Source organism: Balaenoptera acutorostrata, chromosome 10, assembly GCF_949987535.1.
Source record: "Balaenoptera acutorostrata chromosome 10, mBalAcu1.1, whole genome shotgun sequence".
NCBI classification, from domain to species: domain Eukaryota; kingdom Metazoa; phylum Chordata; class Mammalia; order Artiodactyla; family Balaenopteridae; genus Balaenoptera; species Balaenoptera acutorostrata.
This window is the reverse complement of record NC_080073.1, coordinates 107,436,213-107,461,544: the sequence shown is the minus strand read 5'-3', so window position 1 is coordinate 107,461,544 and position 25,332 is coordinate 107,436,213. Positions and strand designations below refer to the sequence as shown.

General features: G+C 39.2%; 1 long non-coding RNA gene across 1 annotated transcript in view; it reads right to left on the bottom strand.

Moving 5' to 3' along the window:
• Positions 1–228: 228 nt before the first annotated feature.
• LOC103018822 (uncharacterized) overlaps positions 229–25,332 on the bottom strand; it is a 65,160-nt gene continuing 40,056 nt past the window's right edge. The window contains exon 3 of the long non-coding RNA XR_450278.2: positions 229–562. This is a non-coding gene — a long non-coding RNA (uncharacterized LOC103018822). The remainder of the gene's footprint in view (positions 563–25,332) is intronic.

Genomic DNA, 25,332 nt, shown 5'->3' with positions numbered 1-25,332 from the left:
GACAGAAATATTTAAACAAAACCAAACCAAAAAAAGCAAGGTTCTAGCCTGTAGAAATTTTTAAAACTCAATTTATGTCACAACTAAACCATATTATCATCACCTACTATGGCTTAATAGTTTTCAAACTTTTTGAAGCAAACAAACTTCTATGTCAAATAAATAAAATCTTGGTTTTTTTATTTTTAAAATTTTTATTTTTTATTTTTTATTTTTTTTATTCTGTGGGTCAATATAAGACAAAGATAACCTATTTTCCATCTGGAAGTGACTTGCACCACACACTTTTTGGCTTATTCCTGGTTTGCTCTTGGGAAAAAATGCTCCTTCCCTTTTTAGAGTGAAGATAAGCACTTTCTTTGGAGATTGACAGGGAGACAAAACAGAATTAAATAATAAACTTCTGCAAATTTCAAATTTAATTTTTTTCAAAGGACCAGTTTCTCCCAATCCCTCAACTTGTGATGTCCTTGTTGAAGTCCTCCCTAGATTCTCAGGCAGTGCTGGTGGAAGCTCAGCAACCGTGCTCTGGAAAGACTGACGAGCCTTCCTTCCATGATGCCTGCATTGGCAGAAGGGCAAGACAGAAGATGCACATTAGAAGTTGTGCCCCAGAAACAAAGGACAAAGGTACATGATTGCATCCCTCCCCACAATGTCTAAAAGGAGAGAGGGGCTCAGCCGAGCAGTGGGTGGTGATGTGTGGACCTATTCTCACTTTCCTGCTGCCGGATGGATCCAAGTAAGTTTCCATGGTTTTGAAATGAAACTCACCTGGGTGTATGTGGTTTGGTTTCATTCTTCAGGTGTAGGTGCTCCCCAAGGTCAAATTGAAACCCTCAAACTGGTGCCTCTTAAGAGGCTGACCCTTATAAGTTATGCAATGTGTGCTTCAGACCCCCATCACCTGAAACAGGTGGATTCTCACAGCCCAACAGGACCCACCTCCCAGCCAGTGACCCCATGGAGTCCTGAGCTGACAAGAGAGGCTTGTGTCCAGCTCCGACTCAGAATGAAGGCATCTTGGACCCCAAAATAAACTCCATTTACTCTAGACCCTGCCCCCTTAAACAGATTTCCAGTACACAAAGATGATGTAAATCCTTCAAATTTATACCCAAATGAAATCATTATAATTAAATATACATATATATATAAATATACAGTATGTATGTCCACACATGTTTTTAAGTGTGTGTGTATATATACAATTCCAAATCTTGCTTTTTCACTTAATGATATGACTTGCAGAATTTTCCATATGATCATATTTAGATCTACCTCATCCTGTTTAATAGCTGCAAAATATTCCATGGTATGTATATGCTACAATTTATCTAGTCTTCTATTTAGGAAATAGGAGGTTTCCTCTCCTTCCCTCATTTTTTTTTTTTTTAGCCTTACAAATAATGCTGCAATAAACAGCCTTAGACATAGATATCTATAGATAGATAGATAGATAGATAGATAGATAGATAGATAGATAGATAGATAGACATAGATAGATAGATGATACCTATTTACTTAAAAACACATGTCCATGGGGTATATAGATTTGCCTGGAAAAGAATATATGACTTTTAAATTTTGACAGGAATTGCCCACCAAAATTATTGCACAAATTTACCTTCCCACCAGCACTGCAGGAGACTTCCAGGTAAACCTCACCAAAACAGGACTTTATCAAATTTTATTTGGTGTCATAGTTAAATAGATGGCCGTGTATATTGCATTGTTATTTTGATTTGCATGCCTTTAATTATGAGTGTAACTGAGAAGTCTGTTTGGTGGCTATTTACATTTTTATTGTCACAAACTGGATGTTGATATATTATTTTTCCATAGAATTATTCACTTTTTTTTTTTTACTAATATAACAGAGCTCTTTGTACAGTAAGGAAAGAAGCCTGTGGTCCATCATGTTGCAAAATTTCCCCAGTATATTGTTTATCTTTTGGCTTTGTGTATTTTTTATGTAAAAGTTTAAAACACTTTTTACAAAATTAATCAATATTTTTCTTTATTACTTCTGGCCTTCCTTTATCAAGATGATTTTTGAGATCAACCATCTTTTCTTAGAACTTACAGTTATAACTAATTTTAACGTATCACACAGCTTTTAAAAGATGATTGTTAATTCATAATCTCAGTGATTCCTGGATGATGTTCCTGTGAAAGCTTTGGCACTTGTTAATGAACTTTTGTCCTAAGTGACCTTTTCTCAAGGAAGACAAAGTCATTAGCTGCTTGCCCTTCCCATCATATTGGTACGTGAAAAGATGAGTTTTTGAGGACCCTGAATGCTGGTTAAATAATTACGTGAACATTCATGGTAACAGCTGCCAAGTTTCCTGATTTTTTTAATTGTGAAAGATTCCTGGGCTGTTACAGTCCTAATTTAATCTACAATTTACCTTATTCAATGGTAGTGCCATTTATTTTTGTTTAATTAGAGTGATATTTCTTTTGATGAAATACCTTGAAAGAGTGGCCTTAGGGACACGCTGAGCATGCTCAGTACTTGTGTCTATGGTGGGGTTGGGTGGGAGGAGGAAGGAGGGGGATGGGGCTTGGGTGAGCCAGCAGTGTTTTCCATTCAGATTCTCCTCTGATGCCCTGGGCCCATGCTTCCCTTCCCTTTGGAGTATAACTTGTGGTTCTGGTGCCTTTAGGGAATGGGTCAAGTCATGCTAAAGGTTGCTGTGGTGGGAATACATATCACATATCAAATGGGAAATTGTTCTTCAATCACTCACACCAATGCTGCGTTATTTTTTTTCACTTACTTTTCAGTAATTTCAATCCTTATGTAATGAACACGTATTAATTTTACTTTTTAAAAGAACAATGGATGTGGGGAAAAGGTAAATAACAATAATGTAGAAATTTAACTCTTGTTGGGTGAACAGAGAAGATTTCTGAGTTCATTCATTTTGAAACAAATGTGGGAGGGTGAGAATACATGAGCTGACAAGGGGCCCTAAAGGTCACCTGGTGATCAGATGTCCATGTGACAACAAAGGCAGAGACTGGAGTGATGCAGCTATAAGCCAAGGGATGGCAAGGATGGCCAGCAACCACCAGAAGATGGGAGAAAAAGAGATGCGGCCTTGCCGACACCTTGATTTTGGACTTCTGGCTTCCAGAATGTGAGACAATCAACTTCTGTTCCTTTAATCTACCCAGTTTGTGGTAATTTGCTATGGCAGCCCTGGAAGCTAATACAGATACTGAGGCTCATTAAGTAGAAAGTATGACCAAATCCACTCAGCCAGGATTCACACTGAGGTGTCCCTGATTCCAAAAAAGTCATGTTTTTTTCTCTACTCCACACTGCCCTTTTAAGAGCAAATGAGTGGTGGAGGTGACCTGATGGTGCACCCCCCAACCCCACTGTGCTAGCAAAGATAGAGTGGAAGGAGGCGGGAGGATAAACCTCTCCCAGGGGTGTTACTTCTTCTCTGAGCTCGGCAATCATGCAAGCAGGTTTTCTCAAAGCAATAGCCATCACATAGAATAATCACAACTCCACAGTTCAGCTAAGGAATAGTTACCTTAGGAATACAAATCAAGTTAGAAAAGGCTTAATAATAATAATAATAGTGGCAGAAGAATAGCTCAGGTGAAGAGCTTTGCAAGCGTCCTGTTGTTTATTGTATCTTGTCCTCAAGCTAACACCACTTGTCACCCTTTCTCTAATGAGGGACTTGAGGTTCGGAGAGCATAAGTGACTTTCTTAAAGACACACAACACAGAAGTGGGGTTCTGAGTTTTAACCCTATGAACTGACTCTACACCAAGTGCTGCCCTAATAGAAAGTTGTCGTAAAGGATGAGCCCGCGAGAGAGCTTTGAGGGTATAATTAGGTCACTTCCACTGGGGCTTCCAGACTAAAGTCTCACTATCAGCTCCTGGGGAAGATGCAATTGTCCTTTCAGACTCTTGGCCCAGGAATCTTTTTTTTAATTTTTATTTTTTATTGGAGCATATTTGATTAACAGTGTTGTTAGTTTCAGGTGTGCAGCAAAGTGATTCAGTTATACGTATATGTGTATCTATTCTTTTTCAAATTCTTTTCCCATTTCAGTTATTAGAGAATAGCGAGCAGAGTTCCCTGTGCTGTCGTTGTTGGTTATCTATTTTAAATATAGCAGTGTGTACATGTCAATCCCAAACTCCCCATCTGTCCCTCCCCCGACCCTCCCCCCCAGAAGAAACTGGATGTGGCAAATTGGAGGCTTGCCTGGGGGGCCCTAGCCTTCAGGGAAGAGGGAGGGTGGGACTGAGGGACGCCAGGGAGGAAGGAGGCTCCTCTCCTCTCCCTCCTGGCCTCTCCACATGCATATTAAAAGTAGTCCATAAAATCTCTTCCTTTCAAAATATCTGGGTTTGTTGTTTGGTACCAATTACCCCAATCTTTTCTTTTCTCCTCCTCTTCCCTGTTCCTCTAAAGCTTAAAGTCACATAAACAGATGGCACTGGATGAAAGTAGTGTTGGGCGTGGGAGGGAGACGCCGTGGGCAGATGGACCAGTACCGACAGAGGGTACTTGTGGGTGGAGGGGCTGCGTCCTCATGGATTGTTCTGATGCAGTTTTTCAGTGTGTCAGGAGTTGTTCCCAAATCCTTTGTCAGAAATTCATCACATCTTATTAAAAGGACTGTTTTATTCGTATAGTCTCTTTTCTTTTTCCACAGTGAACACAGGGGAGCCTAAAGAGAATTTAAACTCAGGTTTAAATCAAAACTCTGATCAGTGAACATAAATATTTTCCCATTTAAAAAAGAAAGGAAAAAAAAGGTTTTGGAAACTTCCTTGATGACTTGATTTTCCTTCACTTGTTGTGCCCTCTCTTCTCTCTCTCAAGGCCTCTTTCCATTTTTTCAGACATCACAAAGCAGAAAAGAAACTTATCTTACATAGACTCATCCGGGACGAGGAGCCCACCACACACTGCAGGCTGTAAGGGTGAATGTGGTTAATCATTTCACAGAGAGAAACCTCTTTCTGGGGAGAGCAGAGAGAGAAGAGGTTGAACTTTTTGCTCACTTGGAATTGACAAAATAAAATTGGAGAACTGGAGTCTGTAAGACCAAGAGGGACAGAGAAATAATGAAACAACAGCCTGATAGAATATCTCACCAACCTGTGTCTTTCACAACCCCACTGCCCTCTCTTCATGCTCCTGGAAACCCAGGTGTCTGGGGAATTTTATCTGGGATGGTGATAGGGAAAAAGTAGGGTTCTAGGAAGAACTGTTAAAACAATCAGGAGTTTTGGATTTCTGGCCTCAAACCTGTGTGGACAATAGATAGAACTTTCTATAGCCAAAAACAATTTCTTCTTCAGTGTCCATTTTGCCTGTTGGGAGAAACTTGTTTCCAGGCAAGTCAGGCCCTCACCCCCTCCCACCCCCCAGGATTGTGTTCAAATACAAAAGCAAAGCTCTCTTTCTACAGCCCTGTCCCGCTCTGGACCACTCAGGTGTGCAGGACGTCCCTCTACTGATGGCTGCTGGTGCCACGCTGGGCACCCAGAGACCTAGAGAGCTTCCTTGGGCCATCTTCCCAGATGCACCATTTCTATTTTTGCCTTCTTGGTAATTCCCTGTTATCCTCTCAACCCCCAGTAACACTGTTCCACAAGTCACCTAGCACTTCAGAGGAAAGTATTTTGTGACACAAAATGCAGTGAAAACTCTACACTAATGTTGTTTTTTGATCCTATAAAGAGAAGGAAAACTCCTGAGTTGCTGCCAGCCTATTTGATTTTTTGTCTTCTTTCGTGTTACTTCAGGACTCCAAAACATCAACTAAAAATCAGAGTCTTGTCACAGAACAAAAGTAAAATGCCGTTTTCCCCATGATGTGGATAAGCAAATACATACACACCAGTTCTCAGGGTTGGGCATGATGTAGCACCATGCAAGTCTCATTCACCAATGGTAGAAATATAAGTGGTGTACAGCCTCGTGGTGAGGAATTTGGCAGTAGGCATCTAAAAACCTTACACATTTGGAACACTGATCAGTTCTACTCGGAAAAATTTTAATTATAGTTAAAAGTGACTCATATACCCCAAAATGTGTGTACATGATATTTATTAAAGTACTGCTTAAATAGTGACTAATTTGAAAACATTTAAAAATCCAAAAATGGACTCACTAAATATTTTAGGGTATTTTCATACAATGGAGAAAGTATGTAGCCATTAAAATTTGTTGTAGATGAATATTTAACCACATTAAAAATGTCACTGATATATTGGAAAGTTCATATTACAAAATAAGATTTATAGTATTGTTTTTGTAAAAACTTATATTTATATTATGTAATATGAATAGAACAAAGACCAAAAAAACCCCTAAAAGCTGAAATGTTGTCATTAGTATTCCTAGATTATGAGCAATTAAAATTTCTTTCTTTTTCTAAAATGCTCACAATGTATTTTCTATACCTGTATAGTTTATAATTAGAACTTTTTAAAAGAAATTCACTGGATGAACAGTGACAATACTTTTTAATATTTTGTTCTTTCCATCAAAATGTTCTCTCCAACATAAAGCCCAACAGAAGGCGGCACAGGGCTCAGCCCCTACAGACTTTATACAAGCTGGAAGAAGAAACTTCACAGAAATGAAAACTATTTGTGTTTCACACACCTGTTCTAAACTGGAGGCTAAAGATAACAGCTCCTGCTGAATTCAAAGCAAATTTACAAAAAACAAAAACAATCTCCTCAAAAAACAAACAAAAAACCCCACCACCTTCCACATACTCTTTCAGTGAACACTAAATTCACTTTCTAGTTGATTGTCCAATTCCTCCCTATTATTTTTCCTGTAAAATGAGCCACTAGGTTCATGATCACTCAAACCAGACAGCTCTTATTGATCATTAGCAACACTGAAATCCAAGAATATAGAAATTGCACAAACCTGAGACCAAATCTGCAAAGGACAACCGAGAGGATGGTCTAACAAAAGGAATTGCATGTATAAAGAAGTGGTATTTATAGTATATATATATACTTTTTCTTTAAGATTCTTTATGATACGTATATATATATATACATAAAAGAAAAAAATTATAGTTGGAAAGTCTCTTAGTAAATAAAAGGGAGCTCTTACTATATATCATTACATCACTATTAATTAATTTTAACTTTTGAAAGAATGTACTTCATAGAAATAAAAAACCACTGATGTTGCAAAATGGAAACAACTGTTGAAATAATACATTTATGTGACTTGACTGTGTGCAGCGTCTTTGCTCTCTTCCCCTGCCACACTCCAGAAGGCCAGTATCCCCCAGAGAGGAGCTTCTACACAAGTCTGGTGCCCCAGTTCTTATGTCTGGTGCCCCAGTTCTTAAGTCTCGTGCCCAACTTTTTGCAGCTGCCACCCAGAAGACACCCCTGATCACCTGGCTCTAGAGGCCAGGGGGTCTTAAGTTCCTGGGTTCCATTGAGACTGTCACAATTGGAGGGATAGTATTTGGCAGACTACTGCTCCCAGGGCACTGCAAAGACAGCAGGCTGAAACACACCTCAGTCTTTCTGAGAAGGAGGCCTATTTGCTTGTCCAGAAGCTTCAGCTTGAGGGGCAGGCTTCTGGCATGCAGCACTTACAGGGGCCTACAGAGATGTTCCCAAGAAATGGAGGCTGGTGGAGGCAATCTTCATGCTTTGCCTCTGCCTTGCCCCAGATCACCAGTATCTTACAGAAAGGAGTTTATACCCTTCTCCAGCACCTTGATTTTTGTGGCTACTGCCAGGGGACACCTCCTCATCTCCTGGCTTTGATGATTAGCATGGTTTGTGCTTACAGGTCCCTCAAGACTGTAACCAACAGCAAAAGAATACTTAAATAGCTACCACCCCCAGGGCACAGCAAGAGGCAACAGACCAAGGAGCTCAGTCTTTCTGGAAAGAGGCCTATTAGCTAATCATCATAGCTGCAGCTTGAGGGGCTTCTGATTAAGCACACATCTAAGGGCTGACTGTGAACCTTTCCTGATACCTCTGAGGGTGGGCACTGTCTTCACGCTATCCCTCTGTTGCATGCCAGAGAGCCAGCATTTCTTGAAGGGGAGCTCTTACACATGTCTGGTACCCCGGTTTTCATGTCTGGCACCCTGGCTTCTGCAGCTGCCACTCAGGAGACGCCCCTTTGCCTGACTCTGGTGGCTGGGGGGCTTGCACTCCTGGCTCCCACAGGGCTGTAGCACCTAGAGGGAAGGCTATGCCACCAGGGCTCTTACACGCGTACAGGGCACTGCACAGAGAGCAACGTGAAACACACCCCCAGACGTCTTGTGAAAGAGGCCTACGTGCTTGCCTTGGAGCGCCAGCCTCAGAGGCAGCCTTCAGGTTTGGCACATCTAGAGGTCTATGGACGTGCTCGCAGGGAACGTAGGCTGGAGGATGCCATCTTTGTGCTCCCCCTCTGCCTCACTACAGCTCACCAGTATCACCCAGAAGTGAGTGTGTATGCTCATCTGGAGCCCCAGTTTTTGCAACTGCTGCCCAGGGAACAACTCCAGATCAACTGGCTCCGGGGGCCAGCAAGGCTTACACATGTGGTCCCACAGGACTGTACATATTTGCATTATTTAAAAGCTGTTACCTGAGGGTCTGGCTTCCAATCAGCCTGAATCTAAGTGCTGACTGAGATCCTCCCCTTTGGGACACTGAGTGGTCTCGGCACACCTTCAACTACTGGGAGTTATTAAAAATAAAATAGGTTGCTTCAACAATCACAAAGCTTCGAGAGACATCCAAGGCCATGATTGAATGATAAGGTTTTCCTACACAAGGCCAACCCTTCAAAATTGGGAGAAGTGGCTGTTTTATCTAATGTGTAGAAACTAACACAGAGAGTCAAGCAAAATGAAGAAACAGAGAAATATATCCCAAATGAAAGAACAGATAAAACCTTAGAAATACAGCTTAATGAAACAGGCATAAACGATTTACTTGGTAGAGAGTTCAAAGTAATGGTCATAAAAATGCTCACCAAACTTGGGAGAAGAATGGATGAACACAGTGAGCACTTCAACAAAGAGATAGAAAATATAAGAAAGTTCCAAATAGAAGTCACAGAACTGAAGAATACAATAACTACATGAAAAAAGACACCAGATGGATTCAACAACAGACTAGATGAAGCAGAAGAAAGGATGAGTGAACTCAAAGACAGGACAAAGGAACTCACCCAATCAAAGCAGCAAAAATAAAAAAGAATGGAAAACAAAAAAAGAGTGAAGAAAGCTTAAGAGACTTACGGGACCACATCAAGCAGACTAATATTTGCATTACAGAAGGACCAGAATGAGAAGAGGGAGAAAGGGGCAGAAAACTTCTTTAAAGAAATAATGGCTGAAAACTTTCCTAACGTGGGGAAAGAAACAGAAATCCAGATCCAAGAAGCCCAGAGATTTCCAAAAAAAGATGAACCCAAAGAGACCCACACCATGACACATTATAATTAAAATGTTGAGAACTGAGGCTCAAAGAAGTGAAGTTGTCCCTATTGCAAGGTTAAGTAACCAGATAATATCAGAGCCAGGGCCAGAATCTAGGTCTTCTCATTTCTAGTCGAGAAGTCTTCACCTCCACCACATTCTCCTAGATCACATCTCAAAATAGTGACACAACTTCCACTCCCTAGAAATGTTTGCCCTCTACATCGCCTAGGCACTTGAGGTTCTTGACTAACTACTGCTGCCCAGAAGAGGAAGTGGAGTGACTCAGTGAGCAAGCCCATTGCAGCTCAGGGTTTTGGAGTGCCGAGGAGACTCCGTGGGGATAACTTCTCTCTGTACCTTGAGTTATCATTATCATCCTTTCAGCGTCCAGTTCAGTGACTACACTCATTTCTTTGGGCAATATTATGAACAATGGCTTATAACTGTTTATTATTTTTAAATCCATCTATTGATCTCTGCTCGTTGATTTTACAATCCCATTTTTCCTATTTCTCTGTGCCCTTTGACCGGGAGTTTAAAAATAATATTAGAGACAGACAAGTTATTCTTATGCTTGAACCAATTCCAAGAACAGTGTTTTCCAGAGCAGGGAATCAGGAGGGGCTGCTTTGGCCTGAGTAGAGGTAGAGGAGCATTATTACGGCCTCGGACTGGGTCTAGTGCAAGCATCTCCTCTGATTAAGCACAGGCATCCTCTGAGATGCAACTAAAGGCACTATTGCCTTTGTGGCTCCTTTACATATAAAAATTTTTTTAAATTATTTTATGGTTGTATTGATACAATGACAAACAAAATCCAGGTTGGAGTCATCACTATATACTCACTATTATTATATTTATTGTTTCTTCTGATTTTAAAAGAAATTAATATTAATTATTTTTGAGGGTAGCGTGGGCCCTGGGCCCCATGCCTCCCGTGCCTGTTGGAAGAGTGGGCCCTCATCAGAATTAGATGGGCTGAGGCAAATCCTGCTCCCATTGCGTACTCTTCGTGGTATCATGAGTTCCCCAAACCCCTGTTTCTTTTTCTCTAAAATGGGGATGATCATCAATCTTCTACCCAGGGCTGCTGTGAGGATAGGAGGAGATAATACATATAAAAGGAATATCTCCCCCCATCCCTCCATCTCCTCCCTTTCCTGGCAGACTGATCTGCAGCATGTGTCCTGGATTTCTCCCTTCTGTAATAACAGACAAACCACTGGTCAGTGGCATAGCCATTAGCAGAATCTACTTTTCTGGATATCAGGTCATTTTTCTCCCTCTGCTCTTGTCAACACATTCAGAACATTGCTAAAACTTTCCTATGATGACAATTTCCAAATGATTTCATACCTCCCCATTTGTGCACAAACACAAGCTAACCTCATGTATAGAATAATTTACCTTGAGCATCTTTTTAAAAATTAGCTAAATAACAGAGTTACTTCAACCACAGGAGACAGAGGAGGAATAATGTCCAATTAATGGTGAAAATATTATTCATTGATTCAAATTATTTGTTTTATCCTTTTACGTGTCAGGCACCAGAACAGTCTTACAAGCCAACACATCGGTATCTTCATAACCAAAATTCACTGTGAAAATAGACAAAGCATTTTTTTACAGTTACTTTTGGTACCTCAAAATCTTTGAGACAAATGCTCTAAAGTGTCATGTGATAGGCAATTGTATGGCTTTTCCAATAAAGGAAGTGTGACAGTTTTTACTCATGTAGGATAATAGGCATTACAAAACTGGCAGTAATGACTCCAGAGTTTCCAGTATAATTACCAAACTCTGGTGCAGTGATTCTAAACCGTTAGTTCTTAAGGCACAGACTTCCAAATCAGAAAAATTTTGATAGTATTTGTGAAGGGTATAAAAGATAAAGAATGAATTAAAGAATGAGCACAGAATTATTTATAATGGAGAAAAGTAAGGAAGTAAAAACACCCAACAGGAGGGACCAGTTAGCAATCATGGCCTATCCATATGATGGAATGCTATAATATGGGTTACACTGGGGGATGGGACGGTGCTCATATCTTGCAGAGCAAAAGCTGGATAGGAAACAGCAGTGACAGCAGGGCGCTCTCTGAATGGCACACAAAACCAAAAATGGTGAAAATGCCAAGATTGATGCATTCTGTAGTATCCTGAGGCCTGCCTTCCTCAGCTATTCATCTGTCATGAACAGTTGTGAAAGATTTCAAAGTGGGGAAAAAAGTGGGTGACTATACGGTGCAAATGATTCTTTTTCATATAAATGCAATTTAATTGTGTCCTATTGGAAAGCAATTGATCATTGCCCTATGGAAGAACGATTTTAAGACTATTTGTAAATTCACTTTATAGTTCCTTATTCCCTCCCTATATGGTTCTTAGAATTCTCCCTTGAACTGGTTGCAACATCTTACTGCTTCCCTTATTTAATTAATGAGTACAATAAAACCTCTGATACATGTTCATTTTATATTTGTATTAGAGTCTGATTTTACCTTTTTGTAAAATTTTTCTTTGACATATTTCATCACCAATGATGAGATAACTCTTCCCTCCTTTATACAGCCCCATCACCATCTGACATGGACCAAAGCCTAAAACAAGGTCTTTAAATCATTGGCGCATGATAGGTCTGGATTATCTGACAGAAGGAAAAGATATCAAGTAAAACAGATGTTATAAGATGAACAACCTCACTATGAGAAGTCTGGAAACCCAATCTCTGGTTACTGGTTTGAGATCATCAGATATGCATACTTTCCTTTGATAAATTTTAAATGTATGTGTTGTGCTAGGCTGAACTACATGAAATTTCTATCTTATAGGTTAAAATTGTCAAATATCAGCATATTCAAACCATTCAATCTAATATATAACATATATATAATATATGTGTATATACACATACATACAGCACACATTTATGCAGAGTAAAACCCTAAATGATAATGGAATTTTCTGGGCTAATTTAGGAATAAGCAGAGAACTGCATTTCTTTGTTTCTCTGTTTCTTTAAGCTCTTATTTGTGAAACTTTCTGTGAAATGTCAAGAGGAGAAGCAGTGCAGTATTGTAAGAAACTTATTAATCCAGGAATTAAAAGACTTTTAGTCTAACTCTTGCTCTAAAATGCACGCATTCCATTAGTAAACATCACCTTAGAAAACTTTTCTTTGATGATGAAGGATCTTGCAGTTTCTCTCGAGTACCATTTTGACAATCTGTTTTTCCTGACGATCTGGAATGAACAGGAAGTAAAGTAGAGTTGGAGCTTGAAATTCTCTGTTTTACTTTTGGCTGGTTAGCGTCAAGTTTTTTTTTTTTTTTTTTTTTTTTTTAATAATTTTTTTTTTCCCCCTACTTTATTTATTTATTTATTTATTTTTGGCTGTGTTGGGTCTTCGGTTCGTGCGAGGGCTTTCTCCAGTTGCGGCAAGCGGGGGCCACTCTTCATCGCGGTGCGCGGGCCTTTCACTATCGCGGCCCCTCCCGTTGCGGGGCACAGGCTCCAGACGCGCAGGCTCAGCAGCTGTGGCTCACGGGCCCAGCCGCTCCGCGGCATGTGGGATCCTCCCAGACCAGGGCTCGAACCCGTGTCCCCTGCATTAGCAGGCAGATTCTCAACCACTGCGCCACCAGGGAAGCCCTAGCGTCAAGTTTTGAAGAAAAGCAATTCTTATTATGAAATTCTTTTTCTGATTGACTTCTTTCTACCAAAGGGGAGAGCAGCAAACACAAAGCCTGACTGAGATTCCTTCAGCAGAGCTTCAGTGATTCTGAGTTTGACTCTCCTGTATTTTCGTTCTACAGAGCACATCCCTCCCACACAAACTCACACTCTCCCGTATCCATCATGGTGAGTGTGCCACTCATGAAGACATGGCTCAGGCGGGCAGGAGGAGGGCAATGCCCTGCCCATAATACCACGTGCGCTCTTGCTTCCAGTTACGGCAAAGACTTGCATTGAGTCATCTTCACGCTCTCACCTTCTCCTCGGCAGTGCATGTGACCTTCAAGCACAGGTCTTAGAAAAATGACCAGGATGATGGAGAGACAAAAGAGAAAGGGTACACATTTTCTGTATAATAGCTTTATTGAGATATTATTCATATACCGTAAAACTCAACCTTTTAAAGTATTATATTCAGTGATTTTAATGCATTCAAAGCGTTGTGTAATCATAGCCAATAATTTAGAACATTTTTATCGTCCCCCCCCCCAAAAAAATCTCTCTTACTCATTAGTAGTCAACTCCCTATTTTCCTCTCCCCCAGCCCCTGGCAACCAGTAATCTACTTTCTATGTCTACGGACTTGCCTACTCTACACATTTTATATAAAAGACTCATACAATATGTGGCCTTTTTTGTCTGACTTCTTTCACTGACCATGTTTTCAAGGTTCATCCATGTTGTAGTATGTATGAGCACATCATTCTTTTTATGGCTGAATGATATTTCATTGTATGAATCTATACCATATTTTGTTTATCAGTTCATCAACTGATGGATATTTTAAATTTTTCTACTCTTTGGCCAGTATAAAAATGCTGCTACTGTAAACATTTATGTACAAGTTTTTGTGTAGATGTATGTTTTCATTTCTCTTTTTTTTAATTGAAGTATAGTTGATTTACAATGTTGTGCCACCCTCTGCTGCACAGCAAAGTGACTCAGTTATACACATATAGACATTCTTTTTTTATATTCTTTTCCATTATGGTTTATTGCAGGATAATGAGTATAGTTCCCTGTGCTATACATTAGGACCTTGTTGTTTACCCATCATTTCTCTTGAGTATATATCTAGGAGTGGAATTTCTAGGTCATATGAGTACTCTGTATTTAATATTGTGAAGAACTGCCAACTGTTCTCCAAAGTGGCTGCATCACTTTATATTCCTATAAATAAAGCAAAAGTGTTCCAATTTCTCCATATCCTTGGCAACACTTGTTATTATTTGTCTCCTTGATTATAGTCATCCTAATGGGTGCAAAGTAGTATCTCATTGTGGCTTTGATTTTCGTTTCCCTAATGGCTAATGATTTTGAGCATCTTTTCACGTGCTTATTGGTCATTTATATATTTTGTTTGGAGAAATGTCTCTTCAGATCCTTTGCCCTTTTTAAAAAAATTGGGTTATTTTTCTCTTTATTATTAAGTTGTAAAAGTTCTATATTTATTATGAACACAAGTCCCATGTAAGACATATGGTTTTGCAAATATTTTTTCTGTTATATGAGTGGTCTTTTCACTTTCTTGATGATGCCTTTTGCAGAACAAAAGTTTTAAAATTTGATCAAGTACAATTCATCTATTTTTTCTTTTGCCACTTGTGACTTGGTTTTGTATCTAGGAAGGCTTTGCCTAATTCAAGGATATAAAGATGTACTCCTATAATTTCTCCCAAGAGTGTTATAGTTTTAGCTCTTACATTAAGGTTTATGACCCACACAGAGTTAATATTTGTATATAAGGAAGGAGACCAACTTCATTCTTTGGTATGTGGATGACCAGTTCTCCCAACACTATTTGTTGAAAAGATTTCCCCATTAAATTGTCTTGGCACCCTTGCCAAAAATCAATTGACCACAAATGTGAGGGTTTATTTATGGACTCTAAATTCTTTTCCATTGATTTACATATTTATCCTTATGCCAGTACCACACTGTCTTGCTTTCTGTTGTTTTGTAGTAGGCTTTGAAATCGGAAGGATGACATCCTCTTCTAACTTTGTTCTTATTTTACAAGATTGTTCTGGCTATTCTGTGTCCCTTGACTTCCATATGAGATTTCTGCCCAAAAAAAGAAAAAAAAAAAAAGCCAGCTGGGATTTTGATAGGATTTTGACTTGCGTTGAATCTGTAGATCAATTTGCAGAGTATTTTCATCTTAACAATAAATATTAGATATTCCAATCTATGAACATGGAATGTCTTTCCATTAATTTAGGTCTTCTTTAATTTTTTTGATGATGTTCTGTAGCTTTCACTATACAGATCTTACATTTCCTGTGTTAAATTTGTCCCTAAGCATTTTATTCTTTTTGAGACTATTGTAAATTGAACCATTTTCTTAATTTCATTTTCAGATTGTTCATTGCTAGTGTATAAAATCAATTATCTTCTGTACATTGATCTTGTACCCTGCAATCTGGATGAATTCGTTTATTAGTTCTAATATTTTATTTTGCGGCTTGCTTAAGATTTCTGTATATAAGGTTGTGTCATCTGCAAATAAAGATAGTTTTAATTCTTTCTTTACAATCTGGATGTCTTTTACTTCTCTTTCTTGTATAATTGCCCTGACTTGATCCTCCAGTACAATGTTGAATAGAAGTGGTGAGAGTGGACATTCTTGTCCTGTTTCTGATTTTCGGGGAAAACTTTCAGTCTTTTACTATATAGTGTGATGTTAACTGTGAATTTTTTATAGAAACTCTTTATCACATTGAGAAAATTCCTTTATATTCTTAGGTTTGGGAATGCTTTTATTATGAAAGGGTGTTGGATTTTGTAAAATTCTTTTTCTCCATCTATTGAGATGACCGTGTAGCTTTGTTAATTATTCTATTATTATGGTGTATCACATTGATTGCTTTTACAATGTCAAACCAACCTTAGATTCGTTGGATAAATCTTATTTGAATTAATCCTCTTTATATGTTTCTGGACTCAGTTTGTTAGTATTTTGTTGAGGACTTTTTGTCTATATTTTTAAGGGATTATTGGTCTATAGTTTTTTTTTTTTAATTTTTATTGGAGTATAGTTGCTTTATGATATTGTGTTAGTTTATACTGTACAGCAAAGTGAATCAGCTATATGTATACATATATCCCCTCTTTTTTGGATTTCCTTCTCATTTAGGTCACCACAGAGCACTGAGTAGAGGTCCCTGTGCTAAACAGTAGGTTTTCATTAGTAATCTATCTTATACATAGTAATGTATATATGTCAATCCCAATCCCCCAATTCATCCCATCCTCCCTTTCCCCCTTGGTATCTATACGTTTGTTCTCTATGTCTGTGTCTCCATTTCTGCTTTGTAAATAAGATTGTCTATACCAATTTTTTCAGATTCCACATATAGACATTAATATATGATATCTGTTTTTCTCTTTCTGACTTACTTCACTGTGTAACAGTCTCTAGGTCCATCCATGTCTCTATAAATGACCCAATTTCGTTCCTTTTTATGGCTGAGTAACATTCCCTTGTATATATGTACCACATCTTCTTTATCCATTCCTCTGTTGATGGACATTTAGGTTGCTTCCATGTTCTGGCTATTGTAAATAGTGGTCTGTAGTTTTGTTTTCTTGCGGTGTTTTAATCAGGTTTTGGTACCAGTGTAATACTAGCTTCATGGAATACGTTGGAAAGTATTCCTTCATGTTCTGTATTTTGAAAAAGTTTGTGATGAATTGGAGTTAGTTATGCTTTAAACATTTGGTAGAATTCATCAGTGAAGCCATGCGAGTCTGAGCTTTTATTTGTAGGAAGCTTTTTGATGACTAATTCAATCTCTTTACTTGTTATATGTCTATTCAGATTTTCTGTCAGTTTTGGTAATTTGTTTCTGGTACACACATGTTAAAAGAAAAAACTTAATTTGAAACTTCTTTCCCTCCGTCTCATCTACCTTGTTAATTAGATTCATCTCCCTGACAGTCACTGTAGAAAAAAATGAGAAAGAAAAAATACTATCTATTTACATATTGCAGATTCCTTTAGATTTTGCTGCCCATGGTTTCTCTTCATATACATGGTCTCTTTCTAGCTACTGCTCCTTGTCTTGAAAACTACTCAACTACAGAGAAACATAAAAAGTCGGGGGGAGGGTGATGGGGCAGGGGAGAGACTGCCCCAGTAAGATTTAAGTCCATGTTGCTTGGCCACGTGGATAAAAAGTTAGGCACACCAAATTTCACTAATGCCCCCATGTGGGCATCATAAAGCTCTTACAGTGAGTAACTGTTAACACAGGTGTGATGATTCATAACTTCAGCAGAACTGAGAACATGAAATCCTATATTTCCTTCCTCCTTAGGATTGTTCAGAGGGAGAGAATACTGTTTCTTCTAGGAAAGTTAATTGCAAGTTTCTTTCCTTTCTTTCTGAATCAAATCTTACATTTATTGATGGAGAACCACTTCCACAAAGAATGAGGTAAAAAAGACTACAATTCTCATATTAATTCCAAGGTGATTTAACAAAGAGGCATCAATACTGTTGTTATTAGAAGGAGATAAATTATTTTCCCCTCAATGTACTTTAAAAAACAAAAACTAAACACCACACCACCAACAAATACCCCTTGAACTTGTATTCAGACTGCAGTGAGAAAAACTATTTTAGCAAAGTTAGCATTTTCCTAGTATTGCCCCATCTTGGATTTGAGTTTTTGAATGGGCATGAGCAGTGCCTTTTCTTCTGAGAGATTTAACAGCCTTTTCTGCAGGCCATTCCCTCCAACTCTACCTTATCACCCTGCACTGTAATATTTTATTTTATTTACCAAGAAGTAAATGTTACAGTCTTGGGGACTTGACTGCACAGAAATTATCTAGCAGTTGTGTCCACTGAAGGGTTTCACTACATCTGAATTTGCCCTAAACTCTCCCCGCCACTGCACGGCTATTAGGTCATGAAAGGAAGACCAGCAGCTTCTCCATGACCTGGACCCTGGCTTATGGTTTTACAGTTAACTGTGTGCAACCCTGGGATAATCATTTACACTCAATTCTATAGTTTCTCTTACATTTTCTTAAAGCTGCTGTTCTTTACCTTTATAAAAATAATGCTTGATTCAAATTGATTGCCAGTCTTTTCATTTACTTATAAACTTGTTATTTTGAAATAATTTCAGACTTGCAGAAAAGTTGCAGAAATAGCAAAAAGGACCCCCATATCTCCTTCACCAGGTGTCCCCACGTGGTAATATTTTACCAGATTTGTTTTGCCTATGTTAATGTTTTTAAAAAAGCAGTGATCTCAAGGGGGGATTATGGAACGTGTGTTCTCATTCCATCAAGGGGCAGGCAATCAACTATCAATAAAATGTAAAACATTAACAAGGCAGCTTTGTTGCTATTCAAAACTCATCTCCAACTTTCTTAATCAGTTTTTTTCTTGTTTTCCTTCTTAGTTTGTTTGCTTCTGGAGCCCTGTTTCAGAAAGTCTTAGAACATACGTTCTTGTCCATTTAATAAACACTGCAGGACCTGAAAAAGTCTGTCCTCAATTATTTCATAACTGAAACTAAAGCAAGTTTTAGCATGTCAATCTGATATTGTAAGCTACACACAGGAAGCCCACGTTTGTCATAGAGTGTCTTAGTCCTGAATGGTAAGCAAGGCATTATTGCTTCTTATAAAGTAGTCTATAAAGTAAGGCTAACACTCATTTATCAGCATGTATAGCTTAACTCAGATATTAAACAAATTAAAGAGACCTTTATTTTCTACCTGACAGTGACAAAGTAAGTGTCACAACAGGTAGAATAATAACAAAACAAAAATATTTAATATGTCATAAGATGTTTATTTTCTAGTTTGAGAGAAACAAGGACATTATTTTGACACTATAATTACTCTTTCTTTTCCACTTTCTTTCTTGTTCATGGATCTTATCTGCACAGACTTAGATTATTCATAATCCTTGGTTCATGACACACTCACCATTGGTCCATATCTGGCTCTTTTATTAATTAATTAATTAATTTGTTTATTTATTTTTAATAATATAAAAACACCCATGAACCCACTACCCATCATCACCAACACACAAGCCAGTACTTTGGCAATAATTTGGTTCTAGTGTTCTGGTCCTCTCCCATTTTATATCTGTGCTTCTCCCCACCCAGCATTTAGGACTGTGGCCACCATCCTAAATTCTTTGTTTATCATTCCATTGCCTTTCTTTTTAATGTGAATTTTTTTCTTTGCTTCTCTTGATTAGCAGATCAACTTATTTTGTTTATTTTCAAGTCCTTCCCAGGTTTCACTCAGATATGCCTTTCACATAATTGTATTTGAGAGAATGTTTTTGTTCATCAGTGTTGGGGTAATCAAGTCTTCATTTATTCTTATGACTGGCAAGGGCAGGGGAAAAACCCCATCTCACTGGACAATAAAACCAAGAAGTTGTTCTGTGAGTTGTCTTAGTTACCTCATGCTGAGTCTTCTCATGACACGCCAGCTTTGGGGGGCTTCTCCGCCACTCATTGAACAGTACCTGTGGCTATAGCCAATAGTACCTGATGACTGACACTGTGAGTTTCCTTTTCAAGAGTTTTTCTATATGATGGCTGACTTATGAACCCACACTGAGGAAGTTTTAAAGAAGGGAGGCTGACTTTGGGGGCGTTTGGCTGTATTATCCATTGAGGTCAATGGAAGTTGGTTCCACAGGAAGGGAAAATTACAGAGTAGTACAAAGAGTACTGGCTTCAGAGCTTGGAGACATGAATTGTAGTTTCGGTTCTGCTGCAAACTAGCTGTGTGACCTTGGGCAAGTGGTTTTTACCTCTCTGGGCCTCAGCTTCCTCTTCTGTAGAATAAATACTTAAACCAAATAATTTCTAAGGGCCCTTTCAGAGGAGGAACCTGCAGAAAGATTGGTTAAGTAGGCTGCTGAGGGTTCCAAGGCTCTTCCTTCACGCATTTAGTTGTTGAGTCAACATTCAATCCCTTGAGCTCCTACAATGTGCCAGGGATACAGGGATGAATAAAACACTTATGGCTCCTGGCCCAGGAACTCAGAGTCCTGCCACACTGGGAAGTATTGTAAATTGTATTTTTCAGTCTGACTTACTAAACAAAGATCTGCTTATGGACAGGACACCATGTTAAGGCTCTTTTGAACGTAAGCAACAGAAGCACATTGGCACTAACTTAAGCAAAAGGGGAGATTTATTTTAAGAACACAGGAGTATGGAGTGTTTCATGAAATCATAAGCAGAAACACAAATGGGACTCAGTAAAAGACCAGAGACATTAGCTTGGTTGTAAGGGGCACCCAGGAAACCATCTCTCTCCATCTTTATCTCCAATTCTCCTGTCAGTCTTCTTCATTCTTCATTTTTTTCAGTAGCTATCACTTGGCAGAATATAGCTTTGACAATTACACTGTTTTATATGGAGGGAGACGAACTCTTTTCCTCTTGGTCTCAATTCCCAATTCCTAGGAAAGAACTGTGATTGGCCCATTTCGTGTCAGCCACTCCACCCTCCCAATCCAATCTACTGTGGCCAAGTTGGGGTGGAGGTTAGGGAGGTTATGTCACACCAATATGGCCTCTAGCTTTTCCACTACAAGGATGGGGTGTGGGAGACATGCCTGGGAAAGGCATTCTGGCCTCCAGCTCTGACAGAGGCCCATGATCAACACTGGCTCACTCCTGTCTCCATGCTAGGCTCCAGCCCAGAACGGGTACTCAGTATATGCTTTTTTGGGGGGGGAAGGGTATAGTTGCTTTACAATGTTGTGTTAGGTTCTGTGGTACAACGAAGTGAATCAGCTGTATGTATACATATATCCCCTCTCTCTTGGACCTACCTCCCACGCCCCCATCCCATCCATCTAGGTCACCACAGAGCACCGATAAATGCACAAATGAATACTATCAACTAAAAGTGAAATTTTAAGGAAAGACTCACCAAGAGAACCCCTTTTTTGGCTTTAAAATGAAACTAAAAGAATATTAGCCCAAGAGAACAAGTCACACAATTCTGAAATAGATGTTCCTAGAAGGCAGTGAAACTTGACGCTAGACATAGTGCATGTAGCATCATGTATTAATCCATGTGATGGGAAGAAAGGTTGATTATGACCCTTAGGATGAGCGTGCATTTTCTTATAAGGCATCGAACAAAAAGGACATGGTAATAGAATGATATATTTTTTGAGATTTCAGTGACTTCGAGGTCTTTCTCAAAGCTCCTCACATTCCTTTAAAAATAGACACCAAAAAAGAATGGCCAATGTAGACAGGGAAGCCCCTTTGCAGTTTACCTTCTAGTGGTCATGACCTTAAAGTCTAAAGAAAGCTTCGAATGAAGACTTGTGGCACTTTAGAGCTGAAATGAGCCTAACCCAACATCTCATTCTTTGCCTTAGTTCTATAGAAGAGACTCAACTCTTCACTGCCAGCTAGAGGCAGTGACCCAGCGTGGTGTTCTGGAGAATCACCGTCTTTAGCTGTCACTAATGCTATGTGTGTACAATACTTAACATCTGTCCTGTCACTCAGAGCTGAAGAGGAGAACCAAGAGCAAAGGCGTAAACTAGGACCACTAACCATTTAGTCATTACTGACGCAGTAAACAGAAGTCTGGCCCTGACCTGGATGTGCTCAGAGCTAAGCATTGTGTTTGCATCCAGCTACTTGCTACGTATTATCTAAATCAGTGCTATTATGATGGTATTTTGACCTGATTTGTGCCTGGGTATTCTCATCCTCCCGGGCCTGTCTAGCAAATGCTATGTCAAAGCCGGGCCCGAGCCCTGCTGGCCCCTGTGTAGGTGCTCAAAGGAGGGTTACAGGTCAGCATTTATACAGTCAGCCAGCTGGTCAGCATATGAACACACAGTGGTAGGCGAGCTGTAATACTGTATGTTACATTATATTTATTTTTTATAGATAGAAAGATATAGATATGTATGTATAGATATATATATTTACATAACATATTTATATAAACGTATATATTAAATATATATATAGATATACAGCTTGTGACACAGGTATCCTTTCCCTAGATTTTATCTATTTTGTATCTCATGGGACTTTTTTAAGGGAAGGAATATTCGGCAATTTTATTATTAAAAATTTAAAGCTGATCACCTTAAATTAATTTAAAGTTCTAACTTAGATCTAAAGTTCCTTGGGGAAAAAAGCTCATGAAAAATGTTTCAGCATCAGAATTCCACTTGTATCATTTAAGAACAATATACCCATTTACAAAGCCAACATGTTTTCCTCTAAAGCACTGAATGTGTTCTAGGAAAACATAGTTCCTGGAGAAGTGATTTCCTTTTGAAAATTTATTTTATTTTGCTCTGACTGTTATTGGTCGGCTAATGATGAGAAATCTCCCATTGGTGAGGTAATTCTAAATCTGATGCTGTCACCATAGGGGAAAGAATTTCCCCTATGAGAAATTTCTAATTTCTTGCTAAGAGGAAGGAAGTCAGTGCCTGGGACAGATAATCACTTCCCTGAAAGAATAACATCTCTTGATAAGTTGAACTTTTTAAGCTTAAAAATTAATTTTTCAATGCTTAAAAATTGAAACTATTGCTATAATTGGTAAAGTGGATACAAATTAAAGATTACATGTGTAAGGTAAGCATGAAAAATAAATTTTATGGAAATAGAATTTCTCGGATATCCCTCAGGTCAGAAGAAGGTGTGCGCCAGGTCTTTTGAAAGCAACCCAGAAAATGTTCTATATCTCATACTGCTGGAGGTTAAAGGAGTGTCTACATATAAAAGGTCAACAATATTATGTGCTTTACTGTATGTAATTTATACCTCATTTAAAAAGGCCAAGCAAACTAGCAAGCCAGCTAGGGAGCAGTGCAGAGAGCTTCTCTCCACGCTTGCTATCAGCTTTAACCGTGCCCTTCTCTGCTCCGGGCTCTGAGCCGCCGGGTACTCTGCTCAGCTTGGACAAGCTGCCTGAGGGCGACGGAGAAGCGGTCTGCACTGCTCCGGCTTCCACTTTGTTGTTGAGGAGGAATGATCGTTACCCACTCCTGATTCGACTCCTCCCCCACCTGCTGGAATCTGGAAGGGGAGCTAGATGGTGTGCAGCCCCTTCTGCCTCTTCCCTCAGCATGAGATGCTCATGGGAAGCCCACGTTTGCCACGGCTCCTCCGTGCTGCAAGTCCTGCAGAGACAGACCTGCCACGAGGGGAGGACTCCGACATTACCTGTGACTGGGCTGGGAAGCCCATGCTTGCCTGTACATATAAGTTATTTCTTCATTAATATATCAACTCATCTACCTTATTTCTTAATTGGTTCAAGCCTCAGGTGGGAATGAAATGTGACGATCGTTAGGTTCCCACAAAGACCCTAACACTTGCCTTCCAGGCAAGAATAGATAAAAAGCTCCCTGCTTCTCTGAAACTAAAACTGGCATACCTGGTTTAAGCCTTGCTAAAGCCTCGTAGAATTATTATATAAAAGTATCAGCTGACTTTTATTTGTTAACTTTTAAATATCTTTCATTTTGAGGAAAATTAAATCTACTATTATTTTTGATGTTTGAGAATGAAATAATGACACACAGACACAGAAGCCAGATGTGGATCAACATATTGGCTTTGCTACTGGTAAGGTTAGATTAAAAATCTTGGCTTGCACCCAAGGCCCAAATGGTCTTCAAGTTACCACCCACCCACAGGCAAAACAGCTGTAAGCCTCCCCCAGCAAGGGCAGCACCTGGCTTCTTGGGCTCACCCCAGGAGGGGACGAGGACAGGTGCATCCTGTGGCCAGCCTGTTTTAAAAAATGTTGAGAGAGAGAGACAGAACACCAAGGGGAGGGAGGAGGGGGAGAAGAGAACTATATATGTTGACCCTGATCCGTAATGGGTAGCACCACTAGTTATCCTTGCTGAGGAGTTAGAGAAGGGAAAAAGAAGAGAGGGAAAAGGTTCTTTCCAATACTTCTGAAAAGTTGGGTTGAGGCAAGAGCAGGTGGGGTCAGGGAGATGTCTCCCTTTGATGGATGATTCCAGTAGGTCACCGAGAATGTTATTGTGAGCCAAAACTGAAACTAGGCTTTGCCTAATAGGCCTTTGCTTGTAATGCACCAAAACTTGAGAGCCCAGCAAAAGTTTTAAATATCATTTAAAAAAGACTGTGCATGCATTTAAATCCCACCTCCCCAACAAATACTCTGCCACCAGCACTATAGCCTCACCAAAAGAGGTCATGAGCCCAGATCAAGTCTCAGGTCAGCCTGGGAACCAGCAAAGATCATGGGACTAGAGACTCAATGTCCCTCTGTGGGCATAGGGAGTGTCCCTCTCTTCCTCTCCCCTTCCCTTTGCCTACTGCATACCCTGGTGCCTCTTTTGATTTGAGGAATTTTCCTTGTTGCTTGTCTCTAGCATCCAAATTGGTAATTAGGAAGCTGAAGGTAGAAGAGTTCCATTCCAGTAAGTGTTGGAATTATCTCAGCAGTGACCTATTGAGTACTTACTATGTGCTATTCTAGGTGCCAGATATGCTACACCAAACAAAATGGTTTATATTCTAGTGGAAGGAAGCAGCAGTGAACAAGTGATTAATTTTTGGAGATAATTTTGCTTGTATGTGTTTGCCTTTTACATGCTTTCCCATAAACCAGTACATTAATAAGACATATTTCAGTTACTTCAAAGACAGTCACTGAGACAGTTCTTCGAGGAGTGATTATTGTAAGAAGGCATGAGTGACAAATCACAGGCACCAACGCAGATACAAAAAATTGATTTATTGACCATTCAGGCTGTGCAACAAACACTTTCATTTAAAAGCTTACTATATTGCAGGAAGTATATTAAAACCAAAAACTGATTCATTTTTAATTGTGGACAATAAACCTTGAACTCACATCTCCGCTTTGTTTTAACCAGATAGCCAAAAAGCAACAGTAAAAGCTTTTGGCCTTTTCTTTTTTTTTTTTCAAATAAAGACAAGTTTGGGAGGCAGATTTTCAAACTTATTCTTTAACCAAGTCACTTTATTGATCTGTGCCCAGTGACAATTGCTTCTTGGAGCCCACATCCTCAGGCTGCCTATGCCTTTTGCCCTTACTGGCTCTTTATAAACAACCATTTATTTATTTTGCAATCCAAAGAAAA